Source organism: Trachemys scripta, chromosome 2 (assembly GCF_013100865.1).
Source record: "Trachemys scripta elegans isolate TJP31775 chromosome 2, CAS_Tse_1.0, whole genome shotgun sequence".
Taxonomy (NCBI): domain Eukaryota; kingdom Metazoa; phylum Chordata; order Testudines; family Emydidae; genus Trachemys; species Trachemys scripta.
The window spans coordinates 27,794,554-27,806,137 of record NC_048299.1 but is presented as its reverse complement, the minus strand read 5'-3'; positions in this window follow the sequence as shown (position 1 = coordinate 27,806,137).

Here is an 11,584-nt window from a genome sequence, read left to right as displayed (position 1 = left end):
CAAGGTAACCCATTCCAGTGCTTCACCACCCTCCTAATGAAATAGTTTTTCCTAATATCCAACCTAGACTTCCCCCATGTAACTTGAGACCATTGCTCCCCGTTATGTCATCTGCCACCACTGAGAATAGCCGAGCTCCATCCTCTTTGGATCCCCCCGTCAGGTAGTTGAAGGCTGCTATCAAATCCCCCCTCGCTCTTCTCTTCTGCAGACTAAATTATCCCAGTTCCCTCAGCCTCTCCTCATAAGTCATGTGCCAGCCCCCTAATCATTTTCTTTGCCCTCCGCTGGACTCTTTCCAATTTGTCCACATCCTTCTTGTAGTGTGGGGCCCAAAACTGGACACAGTACTCCAGATGTGGCTGCACCAGTGCCGAATAGAGGGGAGTAATCACTTTCCTCGATCTGCTGGCAATGCTCCTACTAATGCAGCTCAATATGCTGTTAGCCTTCTTGGCAACAAGGGCACACTGTTGACTCATATCCAGCTTCTTGTCCACTGTAATCCCCAGGTCCTTTTCTGCTGAACTGCCGCTTAGCCAGTTGATCCCCGGCCTGTAGCAGTGCATGGGGTTTTTCCATCCTAAGTGCAGGACTCTGCACTTGTCCTTGTTGAACCTCATCAGATTTCATTTGGCCCAATCCTTCAATTTGCCTAGGTTACTCTGGATCCTATCCCTACCCTCCAGTATATCTACCTCTCCGCCCAGCTTAGTGTCATCCACAAACTTGCTGAGAGTGCAATCCATCCTATCATCCAGGTCATTGATAAAGATGTTGAACAAAACCGGCCCCGGGACCAACCCCTGGGGCACACTGCTTGACACTGACAGCCAACTAGACATTGAGCCATTGATCACTACCCGTTGAACCTGACGATCTAGCCAGCTTTCTATCCACCTTATAGACCATTCATCCAATCCATATTTCTTTAACTTGCTGGCAAGAATACTGTGGGAGACCATATCAAAAGCTTTGCTAAAGTCTAGGTATATCACGTCCACCACTTTCCCCATATCCACAGAGCCAGTTATCTCATCATAGAAGGCAATCAGGTTGGTCAGGCATGACTTGCCCTTGGTGAATCCTTGTTGACTGTTCCTGATTACCTTCCTCTCCTCCAAATGCTTCAAAATGGATTCTTTGAGGACCTGCTCCATGATTTTTCCAAAGACTGAGGTGAGGCTGACTGGTCTATAGTTCCCGGATTCTCCTTCTTCCCTTTTTTAAAGATGGGCACTATATTTGCCTTTTTCTAATCATCCGGGACCTCCCCCAATCAGCATGAGTTTTCAAAGATAATGGCCAATGGCTCTGTCATCACATCAGCCAACTCCCTCAGAACCCTCGGATGCACTGAATCCAGGCCCATGAACTTGTGTATGTCAAGCTTTTCTAAATGGTCCTTAACCTGTTCTTTCACCACAGCGGGCTGCTCACCTCCTCCCAATATTGTGCTGCCCACTGTAGCAGTCTGGGAGCTGACCTTGTCTGTGAAGATCGAGGCAAAAAAAGCATTGAGTACTTCAGCTTTTTCCATATCATCTGTCACTACGTTGTCTCCCCCATTCAGTAAGGCTCCCACACTTTCCCTGACCTTCTTGTTGCTAATATACCTGTAGAAACCCTTCTTGTTACCCTTCACATCCCTTGCTAGCTGCAACTCCAATTGTGCTTTGGCCTTCCTGATTACAACCCTGCATGCTCGAGCAATATTTTTATACACCTCCCTAATCATCTGTCCAAGTTTCCACTTCTTGTAAGCTTCCTTTTTGTGTTTAAGCTCACCGAAGATTTCTCTGTTAGGCCAAGCTGGTCGCCTGCCATATTTGCTATTCTTTCTGCACATTGGGATGGTTTGTTCCTGCACCCTCAATAAGACTTTTTTAAAATACAGACAGCTCTCCTGGATGCCTTTCCCCCTCATATTAGCCTTCCACGGGATCCTGCCCATCACCCTATAGCCACCATTACTGGATTTTCTAATTTAAACTACTATTAATTTCTATCTAATTAAAGCCTTATTTTTAAAACGAATTACTAGTCTAAGTTTCCCAAAAGGTCTGGACATAAACAGCACCCTTTTTATACCCAATTACAAAAATGATAATTTTTCCAATTTTTAAACCCTCTCCCAAGGTTTTCTGCAAACCTTCATTTAAGGTGATTCGAACAACTGAGACAAAATTTCTCACTACAATGGGTGCTTTGTGATCTGACTGCCTACGGAATTTCTGGGTTGGTTAGACTTATGAAGTACTAGATGGCCTGGGACCTCCTCATGCCATACTGCTGCAGTTGAAATCTGTGGATATGCTCAAGTTGGAGCTCCCCACCTAAAATAAAAGAGAGGTTGCTGCTGACAGACCAATGTTTGTGAGGGCCCCTGGACTTTTGAGCTCACTTTACCTTCTCTCCCTGCTCTACCCTCCTCCTTCCCCCGCCGCCTTGATCTAAGAAAGTATGGCTTTCTTGACCTTAAGGGAATGATGCACAGCCCATTGTTTTATGGGACTTTTGAGGAATGAGCAACAACATTGAAATTCAGTTTTGTGTGTCTTGGAAAGGCGAATCTGCTTGAATTCAAACCCGTGGCTCCAGGAAGTCTGAGTATTTCAAACCTAAGGCTTAGACCAATCACAGTAAACAGGGTATAAAATAAAATGGACGCAGTCACTTAGTTTTTCAGATAAAAAGAGGTTCAAGGTTATCAGGCGAGACAGTGGAAATAGGAGTTTGTTATTGTTTGAATAACATATCATGAATCAAGGACACAAACTGCTAACAAATAAACATCTGTTCCTGGGAACAGCAAAAAGGTGAGGACATACAATGCTAGAGATCTTTTATCAAAACCTGGTAGTTAATACCATTTTGTTTGATGTTTTCAGTCTCCCCTTTGAGATGGTAGCAGGAACATTATTTCATATATATCCATTTTTCAGGCTTTTTCTTGTTTTCTCTCTCTCTCTCTCTGTGTGTATGTGTGTGTATATATATATATATAATATATATATACTTAATGGAAAAGAAGAAAAAGCTTGACAAATGGATATACATGAAATAATGTTCCTGCTACCATCTCAAAGGGAAAGCTAATACCATTGTATTTGATGTTTTCAACTACCAGGTCTTGATAAAAGGCCATTTTTCATTTTATTTATATATATATATAGCCTCTTTTTTTACCTGGATGTCTGTCTACAGAGGCTTTTAGTGCCAAGACAATTGGCACTGGAAGACATGTCTAGCATTGGCGTCAGGGGCAATGGTGCTAAGTGAAGAGTAGGTGCCACAGTGGACATTTCCTGCATCATCACCAAGACTATTGAGGCCTTTATAGATGGTGCAGGTGTGGTCTTCAGTGCTACTTTATTTTTAACTGGTATTCACAGTGTTGGGTGAGGGATTTGCTCCTAGGTTAGCACCCCAAAGAGATTCTAGTCTCGAGCCTGTGACAGAAGGCAATGCTGAAGTCAGAGCAGCAAAATGAGTCCTTGGTCCCACATCAGAGGACCTCAGCACAGAGCTGGTCTCAGTACACTCAAAGGGCATGTTGAGTCTCATGCTACAAGCACTGAGGAGCCAGATGACCCTGGAGCCTCAAGAATTTCTCCCTTCTAGCACAGGAGTGAAGGCACAACTGACTGGGCCCTGGGTTACCCAGACATAAAAGTCCCAGGATGTAGGCATAGGTCTCTTGGATAATTGCTGGGCAAGTGGTGCACCTCTTGAAGCCCTGTAGAGCTGGAGGCTGCTCAACCTCGTCCTAGTGAGGGCTGACGGCTTCCAATGAGTGGAGGCTATCTACACTAAATTATCCTATATTACTCTAAACTATTTACAAGAAACTATTAAGCTAGACTAAGGGAAGTTCTGGCCTCAGGACACAAAGGAGATTTCTATTCACTCTCTGTGGCAGTGGTGAAGGAACTGAGGTGGTTGGGGGGAGGGGTACTTCCTTATATAGAATAGAATGATGACATCCCTCATGCATGAGATGTCTCATGCATCCCCCCCCACTCCTTAAATGAACACAATTTTTCAAGGCAGTTCTGCAGCTCGATATTAGGGCCACCATATGCCACAAATGGGAATGCACAGAGGCCCTCAGAGAAGAAAAGAAAGTCACAGTGACCCTTGCTTGCTACCCACACAACTTGCTATAAATTGAAGACTGACGAATTGTGTGAGCTGTGAGCTAGATACATGCGTTCAATTTACCTCAGTCTAACTTCCTACCAATTGCAAGCTACAAGACTGAAACACATATTTCACAGGTCTTAAGAAATCTATTGTGATCTATCATTTCACCATCTGCTGAACAGTAACAGGTCTCTCCAAGGCAGGTGTGGCTCCAGCTGGAGAAAGTAAAGAACTGGGGACTCCTGAGTTTACTATTCATTGGCACATCTTTTCTCCTGCTCTGGGGAAAGACTGGGAAGCGGAGAAAGAGAAACACTACTTTTCTAAAGACAGCATTGGGACATTATAATCAGGAGCGGATTTACTGTGAAACAAACCGTGTGGTGGCATGGGGTCCCCAATGACAGGGGGCTCCCCAAAATGCAGGATAAATATCTGACAGCCTGCCCCCAAGCCCAGGCCAGCAGCTCAGCAAAGCTCAGGCAGGCAGTCTACCTGCATGCCATGGCCGGTGACCAGACGCTGCTCCCAGAAGTGTGCGCCCAAGTGGGGCGGGGAGGCGGCTCCTCACACTGCCCCAGCCCCAGGCAGAGCAAAGAGACCCACTGCCCCGCTCCTCCCAACGGGCGAGCAGAGATGTGCCAGCAGCAGCATAGCTAAGGCGGCTCCCTGCCCGCTCTGCCTCCCGCCCTCTGTGCCACTTCGCTCCCAGAAGCAACCGGCATGTCCCTGCAGTCCCTGGGGCGAGGGGGCGGTGTCCGCGCACTGCCCCTGCCCCGAGTGCCAATTCTGCAGCTCCCATTGGCCAGGAACTGTGGCAAATGGGAGCTGTGGGGGCGGCACCAGCAGTGCGTGGAGAACCCCTGACCCACCCCCCGCTTGGGAACTGCTGCTGGAGGGGTGTGTGTGCTGGTTGCTTTGGGAGCTGCACCGTCCAAGGTAAGCACCTCCCCGCTGCCCTCCGCCTGCACCCAAACCCCCTGCCCCAGCCCAGAGCCCGCACCCAAACTTCCTCCCAGAGCTCACACCCTGCACCCCTTCCTGTCCCAATCACTTTATTTTTATTTACTTCCCATTACTTATAATATCGTAGGAGGATGAAGAAAAAAAGAATGAAACACGCAGGGGAGATAAAAGAGAATGTTCTTTTTCTTGGCTGGGTCCCCAGGGAGCCCCCCCAAAAATGAAGCTGCGCACAGGGCCCCACTAACTCTAAATCCGCCACTGATTATAATTATAATGTGATATTTTGCCAGACATTCAAATTCTAGAAAGTGAGCCTCTCAAGGTTCACTTGGAAAAGTTTGCTAACACTTTGCTATTTTCCTGTTAGGTTCAAGGGGGGAAAAGCAGGCCTAAAAGCTGCCAATAGTTCTTTATTAGAATCAGCTGTTTTAGCTGAGATTGAGCCTAGTCATAGAGACAAAAAAGAGACAGGAGAAAGACTTTGAAAGAGCAGATAAAAAATACCATATTGCAAGCTTTTTTTCCTCCTGGTGATTCGACTTTAATTAGACTCTCGCTAGGCTCATGAGTGGGGATAATTTTTTCTTGGCAGGGGGGTGGGAGGGGAGAGAAAAGGAAAAGAAAGAGATTGTATGCTATGTGGGGTTTTGGTTTACAAGTTATTTTTGCCAAGATAGCCTCAAGAGACACAACACCTCATTTTCACAAAGATCCCAGGAGACAACAGGTGCTTTCATATTTCTCCACATTTGTATCTAGCAAGCTAATAGAGCCAGTATCAACAAAACAGTACGCTACTTAGCCTCTAAGTCAAATAACCTAGATTCTTTCCAGTCATGCTTCAGGTCTGTCTGTCAGGTCTGCAGATATGGCATGGAAACAGCCCTGGGAATGGCTAGGGACATCGTTCAGCTGCAGTTTCACTTTAAGACATTGGTCCTGAACTTTAAAGGACTGATCTAATGGGAAAGACTCCTCTTGACTGCCATGAGCATTGAATTGTTGCATAAAGCCCAGCTTGGGCTAGGTCTGGTCTATCTCAGAAAATGCCTGCCCTTCATGATCTACCACCATAGATGACTCGTGCCTCCTGATACTGGGGCGGGGGGAAGACACATGACCACCCCATGCAGCTCCACTGGGAGGAACTTCCCCCTGCAGGGGCTGGTGACACAGCCTTCTCACTAGAAGATCCTGGGCTATAAGATCTTCTACTAGGAGGAGGACTAACTTGAGGGCTTGTTTACAGTTAGTTTTGCACCATGGTAACTAAATTTGTAGAAAACAACATTTATTTAAGTGAATACAAGCCCTAGGGAGGACCCAGTTATACCAGAATAAAGGTGTTCATATTGGCACAGTTTTGGTTACTGAAACAAGCTATCCAGATATAAATACCTTTACAAACAGAGCTATATAACTGCATCCACATTAGGGAGCTGTACTGATTTAACTAGATCAGTGGTTTTTTTATTTAGTTAAGACAGAGCAGACCAGTCCTGTGTTTCTGTGAAAGATGAAGATTCAGATTCATAGAATTTAAAGCCTGAAGGACCTCATCTAGTCTGACCTCATGCATAACACGGGCCAAAGAATTTCCTCCAGTATTTCCTGCATCTAGTTCTTGTGGGTGAAGTAGAGCATATCTTTTAGAAAAACATCTCATCGTGACTTAAAGATTCCAAGAAATGATGAATTTACCACATCTCATGGCCCAGTCCCAGTGGTGGATTTAGAGTTAGTGGGGCCTTGTGCACAGCTTCATTTTCATGCTCCCGCCCCCCACTCCAGCCAAGAAAAAGAACATTCTCTCTTATCTCCCCTTCCACCCCCGTTTTTCATTCTTTTTTTCTTCCTCCTCCTGTATTGTAAGTAATGGGAAGTAAATGAAAATAGAGTGAGATACCTTGATTGGTGCAGGATGTTGTGGGGGCTCTGGGAGGAAGTTTGGGTGTGGGGTGCAGGCTCTGGGCTGGGGGGTAGGGGGTTGGGGTGCAGGAGGGAGGCAGGGGGGCAGTGCTTCCCTTGGGTGGTGCAGCTCCCAAAGCGACCGGCACACACAACCCTCCCGCAGCGGCTCTTAGTTGGGGGGGGGCGGGTGGAGCAGAAGGTCTCTGCACGTGGCTCTCTGCAGGCACCACCCCCGCAGCTCCCATTGGCTGCAGTTCACAGCCATTGGGAGCTGCAGAGTCGGCGCTTGGGGCGGGGATAGCACGGGGAGACACACCCTCTCCCCCAGGGGCCACAGGGACATGCCGGATGCATCCGGGAGCAAAGTGACATGGAGGGAGGGAGGTAGAGTGGGCAGGGAGCCACCTTAGCCCTGCTGTGCTGCTGCTGGCACGTCTCTGCACACCCCTTGGGGGGAGGTGAGCAGTGGGTCTCTGTGCACTGCCCGGGGCAGGGCAGCACGCGGCGCCACCTCCCCCACCACCAGGAGCACTCAGAGATGTGCCAGTAGCCATCCGGTTCCAGGAGTGTCATGTGGCCACTGGCCACGGCATGCAGGCAGCCTGCCTGCCTGAGCTCTGCTGTGCCACTGCCTGGGACCCGGGAGCAGGTTGTCAGATATTTGTCCTGCATTTTGCGGGCCCCCTATTGTTGGGGGCCCCATGCCATCGCACAGTTTGTTTCATGGTAAATCTGCTCCTGCCCAGTGCACATACAGTTTTGACACCATTATAACTATTTTGATTAGCGGTGTAACTTTTTTTACGTAAATAGTGCTTACAGCTGACCAAAGCTTGGAATTTTTGATTCACTCCAAATTGTGACATTAATGAAATTTGTCTTCATTCTGAATTAGACCAAAACCTAAATATTTTCAAAACTTCTTGCAAAACAGAATTTCAAAAACATGTTGCTTTGTGGAGATTTTCATTTAGGAATTCCAACATTTTGTTTCCAAATTTATTTTACAGTTTTTTTAAAAATAATTGATATTTTGTAACATCAGTAATACAACTAGTACAAAAATATCATAATATGACATAATGGTGCAATATTCTATTTTTATTATTTTTATTTTAGAATCATTAAGAGTGACTATTATACTTAGTACCAATTTAGACATTTTCTTTTCTTTTCTAGATCAAAGTAGCTCTGTTTGTGTTGTAATGAAACATTTTGACACTCCACCAGTAAAGTTAAAGCAATGAAGTGTAGACAAGCCTTTGGTAATCTGTTGCAATGGTTAATTACCCTCACAGTAAAAAATTTAATTCCAATTTGAATTTTGCTAACTTCAGTTTCCAGCCATTGGATCTTTTTTGCCTTTGCTAAATTAAAGAGACCTTTAAAATCAGAAATCTTCCCTACACACAGGCTTTCAATTAATATTGTTATGCTAAAAGGTGCTAATGGCGTGCCATTAGAGGTCCCTGAGATATAAGCCCTCTGACCCTGCTTAAGGAGATTCCATGGGTTAAAGTACCCTCCTTTGTCTGGCAGTTAAAACTCTGAGCTTCCTTTGTATTGCAAAGCAGCTGCACAAGTTGAGTCTCACCTCTGAAGACCATGTGGTTTTTCATGGCTAGAGCAGGAAGAGAAAACTGCCTGTTAAGATTTTAGACTGGTGTGAGACCTTAAAGAGAGACAAAACCAATGAGGAGTCCTTGTAGCACTTTAGAGACTAAACAAATTTATTTGGGCATAAGCTTTCGTGGGCTAAAACCCACTTCATCAGGCTCAAGGCAGCTGATTCTTAAGTCAGGCATGACTGTCTTGTCCCAACGTTTTTGCAAAATGGAGGGTATGCGGGTGTGTAATTTGTTACCACTCATGTTCAAGGAAAGAGGACTTGTGTAGATTTTGTAAATAAACAAATTGCATGAAGAAAATACCTGGCTGTGTCACTGATTTTTGCTTCAAACAGGAAGTTTATTTAAAAGGCCTTAAAATCTAGTATCGCTCACGAAAGGGGTCGCAATTTATCAATTTTCACACTGTCATGAATCACAGTGAACAATGGACAAACTTCAAATTGTTGAAGAACTGGTTCTGATAATACATCCAAAAGTTTGGGGGCTTACTTATGTATACAAAATGTATCCAAATCTCTTAGGGGCTGACAAATTGCTCTTAGAAATGTCATGAGGACAGGCTTTCTCACAAGATTTGTGGAACTTCTAAGTTTTGGTTGGGCTGGAGTTCAGAAGCGTGCAAAAAAGATGACTTAGCACTTGTCTATACTTAAAACACTACAGCGGCGCTGCTGCAACAGGGCTGCTGTAGTGCTTCAGTGCAGAAACTACCTACACTGATGGTAGTGAGGTTCTCCTGCTGACATAGGCAATCCATCTCCCCAAGAGGCATTAGCTAGGTTGACAAAAAAAGTCTTCCATCAACCTAGCTACACGAGACTTAGTGTCTCCGCTCAGATGAGTGGAATTTTCACACCCCTGACCGATGTAGTTAAACAGACCTAATTTTCTAGTGTAGACCAGGCCTTAGATAACATATTGAGCCATGTTATATATAATGTTATATATATAAAGGCAAGTGCACAGTAAAGGTAAAATAATTCACTAACTTAATAATTAAAGGACAGGAGTGAAAATTAAAAAACAGCCGGGGACAGTATACTTTCCATCTGTATTAGTAGAAAGTTAAGACTATCATAATCTATTCCCACAAAGACACTTTTTAAAAAATCTGTTTGATTTAATAAGATCAAAAGCTGTATAATGTGGGCTATTCTAAGTCTATCCTTCTGATGTTTATTTTTTAATTTCCACTCATCATATAATTTATTTAAAAAGCCAGTAAAAGATAAGTTTTAAAAAAACATTAAACACAGGTGGGGCCAAATGACTCAGCTACAGAGTCTGTTCTCCAATCATAATATCATGATGAAATGTGGGTAGCAACATTATATGTAAAGTTATGATTTTCCCCTGAATTATGTTGGTGGCACATGTTTAAACCCACGTAGCCCCAGTTATGCAGGACTGGTCAAGCAGGTCCTAAACAAAGGAATGTGTGCTTACCTCAATTTACATATAAGTTATAAACAGGGTCCTCAGACAGTGAGAGCATGAAGACAGGAGACAAGAAAAATCTGTATTTCAGCATACAGAAATGAGAAGAAACATTATACATCCTCTTTCACCAAACACCATGTCACCACCTTCACTGTTTGAATGTACTTTAACTAGGGGTAACCCTCAGGAAAATACATTTTAAAGGGTAACTGAACTACAAAATAGGGGGGCAAAACACTCCAAGTTATCTCTCCCCATCCATCTCTCTCTTTTCACCTAAGAAGACAGAAGAAACAGACGTTGGGCCTTTGGAACAGATCCTGGCCTGAGAATTTGGTCAGCAATATTACTGGAACCCTGTAGAAAGAATTCCACCTTGAAACAAGTCTAGTTTAAGTTTAGAAAGTGTTTTATCTTTATTTCTCTTGTTACCATTTCTGACTCTAATGCCTTGTGCTCACTTAAAGACTATCTTTTGTAGTTAAATAAATTTATTTTATTCTTTAATTAAAATGAATGCAGTGTTGTGAATTGTTTGGGTAACTCCATTTAGGGTAACAGACTGTTGTATATTGATCCCCTTAAGAGGATCAACAGACCTAATATAGCTGGTCTGTCTAGAACAAGGCTGGCCAGTGCAGAACACACTTTTGGGGGGAATATCTGGGGCTGAGTGTGTGCTGGGGTCACCTTGCAAGTAGTAACCAAGGCTGCTGGAAGCCAGAATGTGGCTTGTGCTTGCTAACAAGCTGCTAGGATCAGAATTGCGGGACCAGGGCTGCTGCTTGTGAGGAGCCCTGATTGGGAGCTACAGCAGCAATGCATTGCGAAGCACCCCAGGTTGCAGGGCAAGTGGTGACACAGCCCCTCCCCCCCCGCCCACCGACTGGTGTGGATAGCACCCCAGAATGTCCTACTGACAAAGCCCTAATGAGGATGCAGTTATATCAGTATAAAGGTTATAATATGGTTACTGGTATAGTTATTCCCCTTCCCAGATGGGAATAACTATACCTATATGAGCATCCTGTATTGATATAACTGACACCCCTTAATGGGGGGTTGTAGTGCTTTGACTATACTGGTTAGATAAAGTGGTCCAACTTTCTGGTGTAGACAAGGTCTCAGCTGATCTCAGTAGCCTTGCTGCCGAGATACAGGGCCGAAGTTCTAAGCATGAACCTCAATCATAGATTGTTAAGGGCTTTATAATACTGGTAACAAGATCAAGTATCAAAATGGAAAGAACATTGAACTGAACCTTTTGTAACCTCAAAATAATTTTAGTTTGAATTTTAGGCAGAGATTCAGGGGAAGGTGAGTGGTTCTGATTTCCCTAGTGAACTTTAATCTATCCCATTCAAAGCAGAGTAGATTCCTGAGATTTCTCTGTAGGATATAATGGACCCTAATTATGCAGATTTCCTGTGGTGGTGCAAAGCATCTTTTCTCTTACATTAAAAAAATGTAAGAGAATTTAGTACTCATTA